The 17,899-nt window shown below is 51.8% G+C and overlaps 1 non-coding gene and 1 pseudogene across 1 annotated transcript; both read left to right on the top strand.

Moving 5' to 3' along the window:
* Positions 1–13,965: 13,965 nt before the first annotated feature.
* On the top strand, positions 13,966–14,146 carry LOC144669035 (U2 spliceosomal RNA; annotated as a pseudogene).
* A 3,347-nt stretch (positions 14,147–17,493) lies between these two features.
* On the top strand, positions 17,494–17,675 carry LOC144669043 (U2 spliceosomal RNA). The gene has a single exon (XR_013573589.1). It is a non-coding gene; the product is annotated as a U2 spliceosomal RNA (small nuclear RNA).
* The last annotated feature ends 224 nt before the right edge of the window (positions 17,676–17,899 follow it).

Here is a 17,899-nt window from a genome sequence, read left to right on the forward strand (position 1 = left end):
CCAGCTCCATTTACTCCTGTGCTTCACTTGCTGACTCTGTAGCCTCTCAAGCAGAAGGTTGTGGGTTCAAATCTCACTCCAGAGATTTGTGCACTTAATCCAAGCTGACAGTCCTGTTGGAGGAGATCGGAAATCAAGGCTTTAACAAGTAGCTGAAAAAGATCCCAGGTACGATTCAAGCTGGGGAATTCTCCCTGGTTTCCTGCTGAACATTTATTCTTCAACCAACATCAGTTAAAAGAGGTTATTTGTCATTATCCCGCTGTTGTATATGGGTCCTTGCTGGGTACAAAATAACTGCCACACTTACAACAGCAAAACACATTTCAACACTTCAAAAGTGCTTCATGGAGTAAAGTGTTTGGAATATTCAGTAATGAGCAGAAACAGAATATCTCTGTGATAATACACACAGAAAATGATGGAAATACACAGCAGGTTTTCAGCCTCTGTGTGGAGTAACAGAGTTAACGTTTCAGGTTGTGATGAAAGGTCATTCACCTGAAAAGTTCACTCAGTTTCTCTCTCCAAAGTGATCAAGGTAAGCATCAAGAGGTTTTTCATCCTCAAAGGCACCCAGAAAGCTAGAAAGGAACAGAGGGAAATGTCCCGACTCCAGAAAAACATGCAGAATCTGCTCTGGCTGCAGTCGATGGGGGTCGATGTCAAGGAGGAACTCCAAGAGGTGAAGAGCCAGCAAGCCTCGCTCTTTGCCTCGGAGGCCTCCAAGATCATCTTCTGTTCCAGGGACTAAGGCCCTTGAGTCCTTCGAGAAGAGTAAAACTCCTGGAAGCGACGGCTTGCTGGCGGAGTTGTATTCGGCTCTGTGGGACTTGATCGGTCCAGACCTGCTAGAAGTGTACGAGAGTATGCTCCTGGCCGGCAGTATGTCAGAATCCATGAGGAAAGGCATCATCACCCTCATCTACAAGCACAAGGGGGGAAGGGAGGAAATTAGAAATTGGTGACCCATTTCACTGTTGAATGTGGACTATAAGCTTCTGTCCAAGGTCATCGTCAATCGGGTCAAATCCGCTCTGGAATTGGTGATCCACCCTGACCAGACCTGCACTGTGCCGGGCAGGAAGATCTCTGACAGCCTGGCGCTGCTCAGGGATACGATTGCCTATGTACAGGACAGGGGTGTGGATACCTGCCTCATCAGCTTGGATCAGGAGAAGGCCTTTGACAGAATATCGCACACCTACATGGTGGATGTGCTCTCCAAAATGGGGTTTGGGGACGAAATTCGCAACTGGATCCAACTGCTCTACACTAACATCAGTAGCGCAGTCTCAATCAATGGGTGGGAAACAGATAGCTTTCCCATTAAATCTGGAGTCAGGCAGGGCTGTCCTCTCTCGCCTGTCCTGTTTGTGTGTTGCATAGAACCCTTTGCTGAGTCCATCAGGAAGGATCCGGGCATAAGAGGAGTGACGATCCCAGGCAGTGGAGGCACTCAGGTCAAAGCCTCCCTGTACATGGACGATGTCGCCGTCTTCTGCTCGGATCCGCTGTCGGTGCGCAGACTGATCCACATCTGCGACCAGTTCGAACTGGCCTCGGGAGCCAAGGTAAATCGTGGGAAGAGCGAGGCCATGTTCTTTGGGAACTGGGCTGACCGATCCTTTGTCCCCTTCACCGTCAGGGCTGACGGCCTGAAGGTGCTGGGGATATGGTACGGAGGGTCCGGGGCATGTGTTAGAAACTGGAAGGAATGAGTGGCAATGGTAATAAGAGCACTGGGCATGCACCCAAACCCATTCTTAGGAAGGATGAGTGCCCATGAGTAGCATGTTGGCATGGGTCAGTGTGGAGAACAGTTAGGGGCTGGCCATCCCCCATGGACCTCAGGGGTGTTACAGTCAGTGGCAGCTGCCAATGATGCCGAAGTTCGCCAAGGGGGTGAGCCCTGGCTGCATGGACTGAGTGCCTTGCGGGTCGAGTGCCACGAATCGGATGTGCCCTGCGAGATGGTCCTCAGCTGGGGTTGGACTGGCTGCAATGGCGCTGCAGGTAGAGAGTGGACTCACTGCTCCTCTATACTTTCAGGAGAAGACATCCCATAACAATATTGAGAGGTCACAGACTGGCGGGGAACCCCACACCTCCTCATCCTCACTCACTATAAGCAGAAGGCCTTGGAACTCGAGGGGCAGCAAGTACCTCGGTCAACCAGCCATGGTGAGGTTGGGGTATCAGACGAAGGTCAGAGTGCAGCGCACTGAGGTGAGAACTTCAGCTTGTGCAACCATTCTAGTGTAGCCTCTTCATTGATGTGCGCCTCGAACCTGGAGTCCCCATTGACAATCAAAAGACGAGGGCACCATGAAGCAGATCTCCGTTGTCTCACCAGGGTGCCTGGCATGTACAGTGAGAGTCTGATGACTTTCACTAACGACATGTTCATCTTCTCCCTTTTGGGTTCAGCAGCAGGCGCTCGCACTCAGGACCCTGAAGGGCCACCCCTGACCCCGGAAGATCACCATGTTCCCCACGCACCTGCCTCACACCCGCTCTGTCAAGCAGGCACCAGCGCAGATACCAGCATTAGATGGCCGTCCAGTATCTCAGTGCACATTGGTGAGGGCACTTCACACTCGTTTGAGGTGCAGGCGGAGGCAGAGAGTGCCCAGGGTGCTGGCAGTCGGAGGACTGCTGGAGACCAGGACGATGCTCAGTCGAAGGCTGATGATGAGCCTCTGGAGTCGTCCATTAGGAAGCAGATGCTGGACGTCCAGCGGGGTGTGCGGGAGGATCTAGCGGAGATCTATGAGGGTACGTGCGCCATGGTCTCCGTTATGGAGGAGTCCATGCGGAGCATGACCACTGAGCGCACTGCCTCAGCCAAGGAGAGAGTGGTGACTGCCAGGGAGAGGCTGCCCCAGGGACAGGATCAGGGGTCCCTGGGGATACACTCGGACCTGCAAGCGCTCACACCGGCAATGACCTCAGGTGGTCAGTGTCCGTGTGTGAGATGGATGGGGTACCCAGTATACCAGCTAGGTGCCCGTCCATCAATGGTGAGCAGGGAGGTCCTGAGTGACCTCACGTTGGCGCACGAGCTGCCTGTTGTCTCTGCGGGCTCCTCTCAGGGCTCTATGGATGATGGCAGCAGCCCCTCTGCCCCTCTGCCAGTGACCGTGGCATCTGATGAGGCTGCGGCGACTGGGGAGATGGCAGCCATGGCACTGGCCGCTCCCTCCCAGGTGGGGACAGCACAGGCTCCACTGGCCAGAGGACGACCGCCAAGGTCACCCAGGCCAACAAGGCAGCAGAGTCAGCAGGCTGCCTCCAATGCCAGTGCCAGCGAGGGGGCAGCACCTAGACATAGCACCCACAAATGTAAATTTAAAGCACCTTAAGCACAAGATGGTCTTGTCACGGGTGATGTTTTGTTCCCCCATTTTGCTTTGAGTTTTTTAATGGTGTGACAAACAACACCGGTTAATGTTCAGTTCAGGAATCTGTCACCTGCAACATTAAATGACATTTGATTTTGTGTTATTGGCCTGAGTTTGCTTCATTTGTTCTGCAGGTGCAGCGTAGGCCAATATTTAATGATGCACCGAAATATCGCGAGAGTGCGCGTTGACGTTGGGACGCTCGGCTGATGTCAACATGTTTCATTTCAGGCTCGAGCGAATCGGACACGCGCCCGCCCACCAAGCCAAAAATTCTGCCCATTGAGTTCAGTCTTTAACCTATTTTGGGCAGTGAAAGAAGTTGTTTTGGACAATGGAGCCCCAAATCCTGGAAAACCGTTCATACAAAAGCACCATTCACTTGCAAATACACCTCTCCACCACTCTCTCTCTCTCTCTCTCACTCCACTGCAGCTTTTACCTCACAACATTTTAAACCAGTTCTCTGCTGCCGCTGCTGATACCGCTCTTAAAAGTACAGCAAGCTCCCAGCTCAAAGCTCATAGACTTTACACAGCTGCTGACAAGCGTCTAAATTCACGATCACACAATGGTTACGGTGCGTAAGCAGGCCAATCGGCCCATCGTGTCTGTACTGGCTCTCTGAATGAGCATCTCAATACCCAGTGCCATTCTCCTGCCCTCACCCAATAACCCTACAGATTGTTTCTTTTCAACTAATTATCTAATTCCCTCTTGAATGCTTTGATTGAACCACACTCTCAGTCAGTGCATTCCGGACCCTAGCCACTCACGGTGTGAAATCGGTTTCTCTTATGTCACTTCTGCTTCTTTTACCCGTTGCTTTAAATCTGTATCCCCTCATTTTCGATCATTTCACAAGTGGGGACAATTTCTCCCTATCTACTCTCTCCAGACCTCTCAAGACTTTCAATACCTCTATCAACTCTCTTCTCAGCCTTCTTTTCTCTCAGGAAAACAGTCTCAACGTCTCCAATCTTACTCCGTAACTGATCTTCCACATCCCTCTTCGGCACTCTCTCCAATGCCTTCACATCCTCCCTAAAATGTGGTGCCCAGAACTGTACGCAGTACTCCAGCTGTGGTCTAACTCGTGTCTTATACAAGCCCCTATTAATAAAGCCTAGGATACTGAACGCTGTGTTAACTGCTCTCTCAACTTGTCCTGCCACCTTTAATGACTTATGCAAATACACACCCAGGTCCATCTGTGTCGACGCCCCCTTTATTTTGTGCTGTCTCTCTATGTTCTTCCTACCAAAATGCATCAGCTCATATTTCTCCACACTGAACTTCATCTGCCACATATCCGCCCATTCGACCAACTAGTCTGTGTCCTTTTCAAGTTCTCCACTGCCCTCTTCACGGTTCACAGTTGCTTCCAAGTTTTGTATCGTCTGCAAATTTTGAAAAATTTTCCTCTACTCTAAGGTCTAAACCATTCATATATATCAGGAAAAGCAAGGGTCCAATACTGACCCCTGGGGAACTCCACTACAAACCCGCCTCCAGCCCTAAAATCATCCATTAACTATTACTCTCTGTTTCTTGTCACTCAGTCAATTTTCTATCCACATTGCTACTGTCTGTTTTATTCCATGAGATATAACTTTTCTCACAAGTCTGTGTGGCACTGTATCAAATGCCTTTTGGAAGTCCATGTACACCACATCAACAGCATCACCTTCACCAACCCTCTCTGTTACCTCTTCAGAAAATTTCAGCAAGTTAGGGAAACGCCATTTTCCCTTAAGAAATCCATGCTGGCTCTTCTTAATTAACCCGCATTTGTCCCTGAATTTTCCGTGCCCGCTGGTGGTGGGCATGATAGGTGGCGCGATCGGTTTCACGATGGTGGGAAGGCAGGTTGTGATTGTCTGCTCAGCCCGCCAACGACAGGCCGCGTTTCCCACCATCGGTCATCGGGAACCTCATTGTAATACACCAGCATATCATTATCAGGCCATCCCGCCAGGCTCTTGCACCCCCGCTGGATCATCCGTCCACGTCAGCGGGAAAGCACGCTGACGTGTTTCACAACAGCACAGAGGTGACGTGCACTTGGCGGCTGCACTTTGGGTAAACTGGAGGTGAGTGAACAGCTCACTGGGGTTGCCTGTTGCTTTCCAGGCTTCAGGGGCACAGGGGGGGTCGGGGGTATGTGCTGCCCTGCCTCGGAGGCGACTTTTGTGGGTGAGGGGGAGTGGGGGGCAAGTGCAGCCTTGCCGTTGAGGTGACTGGTGGCTGAGGGTCATCGTTTGCTGTGCCCTTTACAACCTGGCGCTCCAACAGGGAGACGAGCTGGCTGAGGAGGAGCTGGAGGAGCTGCAGACCTCCTCCGATGAGGAGGACGCCGAAGGGGATGAGGCTGAGGAGGTCCTCGGAGGCGGCGATGACGGGGATGAGGACCTCGCACAGGCTAGACGAGGCAGGCACGCTCGGGAGGCCCTCATAGTTGCTAGATTTGTGGAGGATGATGATGACATGCAGTGAGGAGACACCATAGTCCCTCACATCACATTTGTGAACGTTTGGCTCCCGTCTGGCTTATGGCAGAATGTGAGAATGCTTCTGTCATGGAGACGCAGGGGAGGCCCTAATAGTCACTCAATTGCAGGAAGATGATGATGACCATGCACTGTGCACACTCCATAAATCTTCACACAGCTTCTGAGAATGTTGCTCCAGCAACTGTGACATGAACGAGTCCTTTGCAGCCCCTGCCCTGAGCTTTAGTGCGTCCCTCAGCACATATTCCTAGACCTTGGAATGTGCCAGTCTGCAACAATCCGTCGGGGACAACTCTTTGCACTGGAAGACCAATAGGTTTCAGGCCAAAGAGCATCCTTCACCGAGTTGATGATCCTCCAGCTGCAGTTGATGTTTGTCTCAGTGTGTGTCCCTGGGAACAGCCCGTAGAGCACAGAGTCCTGTGTCACAGAACTGCTCGGCATGAACCTCGACAGAAACCACTGCATCTCTCTCCAGACCTTCTTTGCAAAGGCACAATCCACAAGGAGGTGAACAACGGTCTCTTCCCCACCACAGCCACCTCGAGGGCAACGTGCAGAGGGGGTGAGAATGCAGGCGTTTGGGAAGGATGTGACTTGGGGGAGGTTGTGACAAAGCGGTATTGTCACTGGACTAGTTATCCAGCGACTCAGCATAGTGCTCTGGGGAGCCGGGATCAAATCCCATCACGGTAAATGGTGGAATTTGAATTCAATAAAAATCTGGAATTATAATTCTAATGATGACCATGAAACCATTGTTGATTGTTGTAAAAACCCACCTGGTTCACTAATGTCCTTCAGGGAATGAAACCCGCTCTCCTTAGTGCTCTGGCCTACATGTCACGCAATGTGACTCTTAAATACCCTCTGAAATGGCCCAGCAAGACACTCATTGTATCAAACCGCTAAAATGTCAAAACAGAATGAAACGGGACTGACCACCCGGCATGGACAAAGTGAACAAAGTCTTTAGTCTTTCCACCCCACCCCCACTAGAGCTGTACTTTGAATATCCTGTCTTGCATTCTTAATTAGCACTTTTCTCAGACAAAGACCACCACCTTCAACACCTCTTTGACCCTTTTGTCTCTGACATCTTTTGATTATCTGCTCACACCACACCCTCAATGTGTCTCTTCCCCCCCACCCACCTTAAACCAATTTATATTTCTCCCTTGTTGAAACTATGCTTCAGTTCTGCTGAAGGGCCATGAGGGCTCGAAACGTTGACTGATTTCTTCTCCGCCGATGCTGCCAGACTTGCTGAGTTTTTCCAGGTAATTCTGTTTTTATTTTGTTTTGGATTTCCAGCATCCGCAGTAGCTTTTAGCTTTTTGTTTTTATCCAACTTTCTTTCTTTCTCTCTCTCTCTCTCTCTCTCTCTCACTCACTCACCCGCAGCAGCTACACACAAAAAACACGCACGCTCACCCAACACTCACAGACAGCACTCTCATCTCACAAACACTCTACCTCACTTATACAAAAACAGCTTTCACTTGCAAATACACCTCTCAAACACTCTCTCAGCTGCACCTTTCGCCTCACAACATTTTAAACCAGCTCTCTGCTGCCGCTGCCGCTGCTGCTGCTGACACAGCAACAATCAAAACTCACACCTCAAAGCTCACACACTTTACACAGCTACTCCGAAACCTCTACATCCACATTCACACAATCCTTACATTGCACAAGGAGCCCATTCCGCCCGTCGTGCCTGCACCAGCTCTCCCGGTGAACATTTCACCTCGTGCCTTTCTCCTGCCTTCTCCACGTAACCCGGCACATGCTTTCTTTTCAAATAATCATCTCATTCCCTCTTCAATTGAACCTGCCTCCGCCGCGCTATCAGGCGGTGCATTCCAGACCCTGACCGCTCGCTGCTCCTATCGCTTTTGCTTCTTTTGCCAGTTACTTTAAACCTGTGCCCTCTCCTTCTCGATCCTTGCCCCGGTGCAAACAGTTTCTCCCTATCTACTCTCTCCAGACCCCTCATGATTTTCAATACCTCTATCAAGTCTCCTCTCAGACTTCTTTTCCCCAAGGAATACAGTCCCAATTTCTCCAATCTTACTTCATAACTCAACTTCCTCGCCCCTGGAACCAAACTCGTAAACCTCTTCTGCACTCTCTCCAATGCCTCCACTACCTTCCTAAAATGCAAGTCAAAATGCAATCCCTCAGAGTCGGCATGGCTTTATGAAGAGTAAATCGTGTTTGACTAATTTGCTAGAGTTCTTTGAAGATGTGACAAGCAAAGTGGATAACGGGGATCCTGTAGATGTAGTATGTCTGGACTTCCAGAAGGCATTTGATAAGGTGCCGCACAAAAGATTAATACACAAGATAAGATCACACGCAGCTAAGGGTAATATATTAGCTTGGATAGAGGATTGGCTAACCAACAGAAAGCAGAGAGTCAAGATAAATGGGTCTTTTGTGGATGGCAAGCTGTAACTAGTGGGGTGCCACAGGGTTCGGTCCTCGGGCCCCAACTATTTACTTGGATTCAGGAGTAGAAGGTACTATAGCTAAATTTGCAGATGACACCAAAATAGGTGGGAAAGTAAGTTGCAATGAAGAAATAAGAAATTTACAAATGGATATGGACAGGTTAGGTGAATGGGCCAAAATTTGGCAGATGGAGTTTAACTAAGTTAAATAAGTTTAATAAGTGTGCGGTTATCCATTTTGGTCAGAAGAATAAAAAGGCGACTTATTATTCAAATGGAGAGAAACTTCAGAAATGCTTCAGCACAGAGGGATCTGGGTGTCCTCGCGCACGAATCGCTGAAAGCTAGTATGCAGGTACAGCAGGTAACAAGGAAGGCAAATGGAATCGCTTCTCGGCCTTTTGGCTAAGATCAAGTGTAGTCGTGAAGCAATGGCTATAACCAGTCGAGCCCCATATCATGGGGTACGTAACACCGTTCGGGTGACGGTGAAGGACAGCGAAGGAGGAGCACCCATGGATCGGGCCTTCTTCATCAAGCGGATCCTGTTGAAGGCGTGTGGATTTGAAGCGGATGAGATCTACTCCCTGCGAGACTTCCCCAGCGCTGGATGTTTCGACGTGACTTTCAAGCGTGTGGCAGCTTGCGTCAAGTTCCTGAAGGTGTTCGAGGAGAAGAGACACCAGCCGGAGATGAAGATCCTGACGGTGGGGCCGCTCTTTGCTCTGCCGTTGCAACGGGACCGTGTGGTGACGGTGCATCTCTACAACCCCTACGTCCCTGTCGCCGACGTGTTCACCTTCCTCGCCAGGTACGTCGACAAGGTTGGGAGCTGCACCGAGGTTAGAGACGCCTTCGGGATTTGGACATGCAAACGCCAGGTTAAGGTCACGGTCAAGACCGACGGTAAGGGAGCCATCTTCCAAGCCGTGGCTTCCTTGTCTACGCTGGGCAACCCAAACTTTGTCGCTCATGCGGCAAGTCTGGTCATGTGGCGGCCAACTGCAGCGCCGCCCTCTGCAAGAACTGCAAACAGGAAGGGCACCGGACAAAGGACTGCAAACAGACTAAGTACTGTAACCTGTGTGACGAGGCAGGTCAACTCTACAGGACCTGCCCCAAACGCTGTCTCACTTATGCACGGGCAGCCAAAGCCAATGAGGGGGAAGCAGAAGAAATGCTTCGTGTCACTACTACCAAAGACACTTGCAACACTCCAAGCAACATGGCCCCCAGTGAGAACAACGGGACAAAGGAGGACACAGAGAGAGACAAGGTGGAGGAAAAGATTGAGGCAGCAGATAGCCAATCAACAGCACTGCCCCTGAACCTCCCACTCCTCAGGAGAGCGAATCAATGGAGGAGGAGGCAGCAGCGGAAAATCAGCAGGGGGAGTGGCAGCTGGTGAAGAGAGCCAAAAGGAAGAAGGGGCTAAGAAGGGACCAAGCCACTTCCCAGACAAGAGGCAAGAGGCGTCTCCCATCCGACACGGATGAAAAGGGCAGCTGCTCTTCGGACGAAGATGTGCCGGGGCGGCACCTACAGAAGAAGCGCAAAAGCTCTAGGGATTTGGAAGACGAGACACCCGAGCTCCAGAACATTGGAGACAATGAGGAGACCAGCGCACCCCGACTTTGCCTACAACCCGAAGAGGCCAGCTCACCCCAGCCCCAGCAATCTGGGAGCAGTGAAGCGCTCAGCACACCCCAGCTCCGGGAAGCCGGGAGCAGCGACGCCAAAGAGGGGGAGAGGATTGGGGAAGCTTCTCCAACAGAGGACATTTCAAATCCCGTCCTCTACACGAATCCCCAGATGCCACCTGAGCAGAACATCTCCAATGGGGAGGTTCAGGACAGTTTCCTCAGCCCATCCAAAGTGAGGCAATTTGTGAACACCATGGGTATGCAGGAGCAGACCAAAGTTCTGGGACTCTCGGAGACAACAGGTTTGGTAAGAGACTAAATGCTTTAAAATGGGTGTAAAGATTGTATCCATAAATGTGCGTAGCATTAAATCTACTACACGATGTGCTGCGACCTTGGACTACCTTGCCAAGGTCAAAGCTGACCTGTTGTTTCTGCAGGAGTGTGCGATACCGCACCTCAGCTCCTACAGGCAACGGTCACGATGGTGGTCCCACGGGCCATCGATCTGGTCGGGAGGAAACGACTCTCGTTCCTCCGGCCTGGGTATTCTGCTGCAGGGAGGCAACTTCGCCGTCTCCGAGGTTAAGGAGGTGGTGGGCGGGCACCTCCTGGTAGCAGACGCAATGTGCAAGAATGCTCCACTCCGGTTAATTAACATGTACCCCCCGGCACAAAAGGGCAAGCGGCTGGCGGTTTTTCAGCAGCTCCCATTGCTGCTGGCGACCTCCAGGCTGGTCATTCTGGGCGGTGACTTCAACTGCATCATCGATGCGGCTGGACGATCCGGCAGGGCCAACAGCACATTGGACGCTACGTCCAGATCCCTGATGGAAACAGTAAAGGATGCCAAGCTGCACGACGTCTTCAGCAACCCTGCAGACGGAGCGCAGCGTAGATACACCTGGTCGCGGCCAGAGGGGTCCATCCGTTCCAGGATAGACTTCCTGTTTGTGTCCCGAGCACTCGCAGTCAGATCCACCAACGTTAAGCCAGTGTTCTTCTCTGACCACTGCCTCCTACTGGCGGACTGCCACTTGGAGGAAGACCTGAGGGTGGGCAGGGGGGCATGGAAGCTAAATGTGCAACTGCTGACCCCAGAGAACATTGAGGAGCTCAAGAGGGATTACAAAGGTTGGAGAACCGTGAAACCCCTCTTTGAGTCCCTGACACACTGGTGGGAAGTGATCAAGGGAAGCATCAAGAGGTTTTTCATCCGCAAAGGCACCCAGAAAGCTAGAAAGGAACAGAGGGAAATGTCCCGACTCCAGGAAAAGATGCAGAATCTGCTCCGGCTGCAGTCGATGGGGGTCGATGTCAAGGAGGAGCTCCAAGAGGTGAAGGGCCAGCAAGCCTCGCACTTTGCCTCGGAGGCCTCCAAGATCATCTTCCGTTCCAGAGTCCGCTCCGTGGAGCAGGATGAGACGTGCTCACGTTTCTTCTTCCAAAAGGTACACAGAGAGCGCTCTGTGATCAGCAGCCTGAAGGAAGAAGACGGCTCAGTAAAGTCATCACGGTCCGACATTCTGAGGATCAGCAAATCCTTTTATGCCGGACTGTATGACGTGAAGCCCACGGACAGCACGGCCTCCCAGTCCTTCCTGTCCTCTATCACGGAGGTCTTAGACCACAGTACGCGGGAGAGCCTAGACAAACCGCTAACTCCTGACGAACTGACTAAGGCCCTCGAGTCCTTCGAGAAGAGTAAAACCCCCGGAAGCGACGGCCTGCCGGCGGAGTTGTATTCGGCTCTGTGGGACTTGATCGGCCCAGACCTGCTAGAAGTGTACGAGAGTATGCTCCTGGCCGGCAGCATGTCAGAATCCATGAGGAAAGGCATCATCACCCTCATCTACAAGCACAAGGGGGAAAGGGAGGAAATTAGAAATTGGCGACCCATTTCACTGTTGAATATGGACTATAAGATTCTGTCCAAGGTCATCGCCAATCGGGTCAAATCCGCTCTGGAATTGGTGATTCACCCTGACCAGACCTGCTCTGTGCCAGGCAGGAAGATCTCTGACAGCCTGGCGCTGCTCAGGGATACGATTGCCTATGTACAGGACAGGGGTGTGGATACCTGCCTCATCAGCTTGGATCAGGAGAAGGCCTTTGACAGAATATCGCACACCTACATGGGGGATGTGCTCTCCAAAATGGGCTTTGGGGAGGGAATTCGAAATTGGATCCAACTGCTCTACACTAACATCAGTAGCGCAGTCTCAATCAATGGGTGGGAAACAGATAGCTTTCCGATGAAATCTGGAGTCAGGCAGGGCTGTCCTCTCTCGCCTGTCCTTTTCGTGTGCTGCATAGAACCCTTTGCCGAGTCCATCAGGAAGGATCCGGGCATAAGAGGAGTGACGATCCCAGGCAGTGGAGGCACTCAGGTAAAAGCCTCCCTGTACATGGACGACGTCGCCGTCTTCTGCTCGGATCCGCTGTCGGTGCGCAGACTGATGCACATCTGCGACCAGTTCGAACTGGCCTCGGGAGCCAAGGTAAATCGTGGGAAGAGCGAGGCCATGTTCTTTGGGAACTGGGCTGACCGATCCTTTGTCCCCTTCACTGTCAGGGCTGACGGCCTGAAGGTGCTGGGGATATGGTTCCGAGTGACCGGGGCATGCGTTAGAAACTGGAAGGAGCGAGTGGCTATGGTGAAAAGGAAACTGGGCATGTGGGAGCGACGCTCCCTCTCCATTGCGGGTAAGAACCTGGTCATCAGGTGTGAGGTACTCTCGCTGTTGCTGTACGTGGCGCAGGTCTGGCCCATTCCAGACTCCTGCGCGACGGCGATCACTCGAGCCATCTTCCGCTTTATCTGGAGGTCGAAAATGGATCGTGTCCGCAGGGACGCGATGTACAAGCCTCTAGATAAAGGGGGAAAAAACGTGCCCAACATCGCCCTCATACTGATGGCCACCTTTGTGTGCGGCTGCATCAAGCGGTGCGTAGACCCTCAGTACGCAAACACCAAGTGTCACTACGTGCTGAGGTTCTACCTGTCCCCGGTGTTGCGAAGGATGGGTCTGGCCACGCTGCCGCGGAACGCTCCAAGTAGTTGGACCGTGCCGTACCACCTGTCCCTGGTGGAAAAATTTATGCAGAAAAACACCTTTGACCACAAGTCCATCAGGCAGTGGTCAGCACGTAATGTCCTAGAGGCCCTGAGGGATAAGGAGAGGGTGGACCCTGTGGGATGGTTCCCCGAGCAGACTGTCAAAGTCATTTGGCAGAATGCCTCATCGCCAGAACTTTCCTACAAGCACCAAGACGTAGCTTGGCTGGTGGTGAGAAAGGCCCTCCCCGTCAGATCCTTCCTACACGCCAGGAGGCTCACCCCCTCTGCACGTTGCCCTCGAGGTGGCTGTGGTGGGGAAGAGACCGTTGTTCACCTCCTTGTGGATTGTGCCTTTGCAAAGAAAGTCTGGAGAGAGATGCAGTGGTTGCTGTCGAGGTTCATCCCGAGCAGCTCTGTGACACAGGACTCTGTGCTCTACGGGCTGTTCCCAGGGACACACACCGAGACAAACATCAACTGCAGCTGGAGGATCATCAACTCGGTGAAAGAGGCGCTTTGGTCTGCCCGAAACTTGTTGGTCTTCCAGCACAAAGAGTTGTCCCCGACCGATTGTTGCGGACTGGCACAATCCAAAGTCCAGGACTACGTGCTGAGGGACGCACTAAAGCTTGGGGCAGCTGCCGCAAAGGCGCAATGGGGAAGGGTCGCTGTCTAAGACCTTTCTACCACAGCGCACCGAGAGACTGGGAACTGTTTCGAGCCCCTCGGGCTGTACAGATCAAAATGAAAGGCTGTAAATGATTGTAATATTGTTTGTACTGATGCACCTGGTGATACATTTTGTAAAAGTTTAACCTGGATTGTACCCTTGTAATGTTGTTTTTGAAATGGTTTTGAATGTGATTGAAGATATTTTATGAATAAAGTATATTTTTACAAAAAAAAAAAAAAAAAATCTGTTCTTATCAGTTTAATATCTGATACGTCCCTTATCTGGGGACCATATATTAAATTGATTTTTGGAGCAGGGAGATGGAATAGGGGCTTGCTCCGTCCACTCCACGCATCGACCCGGTATTGCAGTATCTCTGGGAACGGTGCACCCTCCCCTTTCCAGGGGATTTTCAATGCTAAAAATAGTTTTCTTACAAACATCTGCTTTCTTTACTTCTCAACATGTACATGTTCCAAAATCCAACTTTCTTTCTTTCTTTCTCTCTCTCTCTCTCTCTCTCACTCACTCACCCGCAGCAGCTACACACAAAAAACACGCACGCTCACCCAACACTCGCCGGCAGGGCCGGCAGCAGATTGGACGCTACGTCCAGATCCCTGATGGAAACAGTTAAGGATGCCAAGCTGCACGACGTCTTCAGCAACCCTGCAGACCGAGCGCAGCGTAGATACACCTGGTCGCGGCCAGACGGGTCCATTCGTTCCAGGATAGACTTCCTGTTTGTGTCCCGTGCATTCACAGTCAGATCCACCGAGGTCAAGCCGGTGTTCTTCTCTGACCACTGCCTCCTACTGGCGGACTGCCACTTGGAGAAGGACCTGAGGGTGGGCAGGGGGGCATGGAAGCTAAATGTGCAACTGCTGACCCCAGAGAACATTGAGGAGCTCAAGAGGGATTACAAAGGTTGGAGAACCGTGAAACCCCTCTTTGAGTCCCTGACACACTGGTGGGAAGTGATCAAGGGAAGCATCAAGAGGTTTTTCATCCGCAAAGGCACCCAGAAAGCTAGAAAGGAACAGAGGGAAATGTCCCGACTCCAGAAAAAGATGCAGAATCTGCTCCGGCTGCAGTCGATGGGGGTCGATGTCAAGGAGGAGCTCCAAGAGGTGAAGGGCCAGCAAGCCTCGCACTTTGCCTCGGAGGCCTCCAAGATCATCTTCCGTTCCAGGGTCCGCTCCGTGGAGCAGGATGAGACGTGCTCACGTTTCTTCTTCCAAAAGGTACACAGAGAGCGCTCTGTGATCAGCAGCCTGAAGGAAGAAGACGGCTCAGTAAAGTCATCACGGTCCGACATTCTGAGGATCAGCAAATTCTTTTATGCCGGACTGTATGACGTGAAGCCCACGGACAGCACGGCCTCCCAGTCCTTCCTGTCCTCTATCACGGAGGTCTTAGACCACAGTACGCGGGAGAGCCTGGACAAACCGCTAACTCCTGACGAACTGACTAAGGCCCTCGAGTCCTTCGAGAAGAGTAAAACCCCCGGAAGCGACGGCTTGCCGGCGGAGTTGTATTCGGCTCTGTGGGACTTGATCGGCCCAGACCTGCTAGAAGTGTACGAGAGTATGCTCCTGGCCGGTAGTATGTCAGAATCCATGAGGAAAGGCATCATCACCCTCATCTACAAGCACAAGGGGGAAAGGGAGGAAATTAGAAATTGGCGACCCATTTCACTGTTGAATATGGACTATAAGATTCTGTCCAAGGTCATCGCCAATCGGGTCAAATCCGCTCTGGAATTGGTGATTCACCCTGACCAGACCTGCTCTGTGCCAGGCAGGAAGATCTCTGACAGCCTGGCGCTGCTCAGGGATACGATTGCCTATGTACAGGACAGGGGTGTGGATACCTGCCTCATCAGCTTGGATCAGGAGAAGGCCTTTGACAGAATATCGCACACCTACATGGGGGATGTGCTCTCCAAAATGGGCTTTGGGGAGGGAATTCGAAATTGGATCCAACTGCTCTACACTAACATCAGTAGCGCAGTCTCAATCAATGGGTGGGAAACAGATAGCTTTCCGATGAAATCTGGAGTCAGGCAGGGCTGCCCTCTCTCGCCTGTCCTTTTTCGTGTGCTGCATAGAACCCTTTGCCGAGTCCATCAGGAAGGATCCGGGCATAAGAGGAGTGACGATCCCAGGCAGTGGAGGCACTCAGGTAAAAGCCTCCCTGTACATGGACGACGTCGCCGTCTTCTGCTCGGATCCGCTGTCGGTGCGCAGACTGATGCACATCTGCGACCAGTTCGAACTGGCCTCGGGAGCCAAGGTAAATCGTGGGAAGAGCGAGGCCATGTTCTTTGGGAACTGGGCTGACCGATCCTTTGTCCCCTTCACTGTCAGGGCTGACGGCCTGAAGGTGCTGGGGATATGGTTCGGAGGGACCGGGGCATGCGTTAGAAACTGGAAGGAGCGAGTGGCTATGGTGAAAAGGAAACTGGGCATGTGGGAGCGACGCTCCCTCTCCATTGCGGGAAAGAACCTGGTCATCAGGTGTGAGGTACTCTCACTGTTGCTGTACGTGGCGCAGGTCTGGCCCATTCCAGACTCCTGCGCGATGGCGATCACTCGAGCCATCTTCCGCTTTATCTGGAGGTCGAAAATGGATCGTGTCCGCAGGGATGCGATGTACAAGCCTCTAGATAAAGGGGGAAAAAACGTGCCCAACATCGCCCTCATACTGATGGCCACCTTTGTGTGTGGCTGCATCAAGCGGTGCGTAGACCCTCAGTACGCAAACACCAAGTGTCACTACGTGCTGAGGTTCTACCTGTCCCCGGTGTTGCGAAGGATGGGTCTGGCCACGCTGCCGCGGAACGCTCCAAGTAGTTGGACCGTGCCGTACCACCTGTCCCTGGTGGAAAAATTGATGCAGAAAAACACCTTTGACCACAAGTCCATCAGGCAGTGGTCAGCACGTAACGTCCTAGAGGCCCTGAGGGATAAGGAGAGGGTGGACCCTGTGGGATGGTTCCCCGAGCAGACTGTCAAAGTCATTTGGCAGAATGCCTCATCGCCAGAACTTTCCAACAAGCACCAAGACGTAGCTTGGCTGGTGGTGAGAAAGGCCCTCCCCGTCAGATCCTTCCTACACGCCAGGAGGCTCACCCCCTCTGCACGTTGCCCTCGAGGTGGCTGTGGTGGGGAAGAGACCGTTGTCCACCTCCTTGTGGATTGTGCCTTTGCAAAGAAAGTCTGGAGAGAGATGCAGTGGTTGCTGTCGCGGTTGATCCCGAGCAGTTCTGTGACACAGGACTCTGTGCTCTACGGGCTGTTCCCAGGGACACACACCGAGACAAACATCAACTGCAGCTGGAGGATCATCAACTCGGTGAAAGAGGCGCTTTGGTCTGCCCGAAACTTGTTGGTCTTCCAGCACAAAGAGTTGTCCCCGACCGATTGTTGCGGACTGGCACAATCCAAAGTCCAGGACTACGTGCTGAGGGACGCACTAAAGCTTGGGGCAGCTGCCGCAAAGGCGCAATGGGGAAGGGTCGCTGTCTAAGACCTTTCTACCACAGCGCACCGAGAGACTGGGAACTGTTTCGAGCCCCTCGGGCTGTACAGATCAAAATGAAAGGCTGTAAATGATTGTAATATTGTTTGTACTGATGCACCTGGTGATACATTTTGTAAAAGTTTAACCTGGATTGTACCCTTGTAATGTTGTTATTGAAATGGTTTGGAATGTGATTGAAGATATTTTATGAATAAAGTATATTTTTACAAAAAAAAAAAAAAAAAAATCTGTTCTTATCAGTTTAATATCTGATACGTCCCTTATCTGGGGACCATATATTAAATTGATTTTTGGAGCAGGGAGATGGAATAGGGGCTTGCTCCGTCCACTCCACGCATCGACCCGGTATTGCAGTATCTCTGGGAACGGTGCACCCTCCCCTTTCCAGGGGATTTTCAATGCTAAAAATAGTTTTCTTACAAACATCTGCTTTCTTTACTTCTCAACATGTACATGTTCCAAAATCCAACTTTCTTTCTTTCTTTCTCTCTCTCTCTCTCTCTCTCACTCACTCACCCGCAGCAGCTACACACAAAAAACACGCACGCTCACCCAACACTCGCCGGCAGGGCCGGCAGCAGATTGGACGCTACGTCCAGATCC

The sequence above is a fragment of the Cetorhinus maximus genome, chromosome 28 (genome assembly GCF_964194155.1).
Source record: "Cetorhinus maximus chromosome 28, sCetMax3.hap1.1, whole genome shotgun sequence".
In the NCBI taxonomy this organism is placed as follows: Eukaryota; Metazoa; Chordata; class Chondrichthyes; order Lamniformes; family Cetorhinidae; genus Cetorhinus; species Cetorhinus maximus.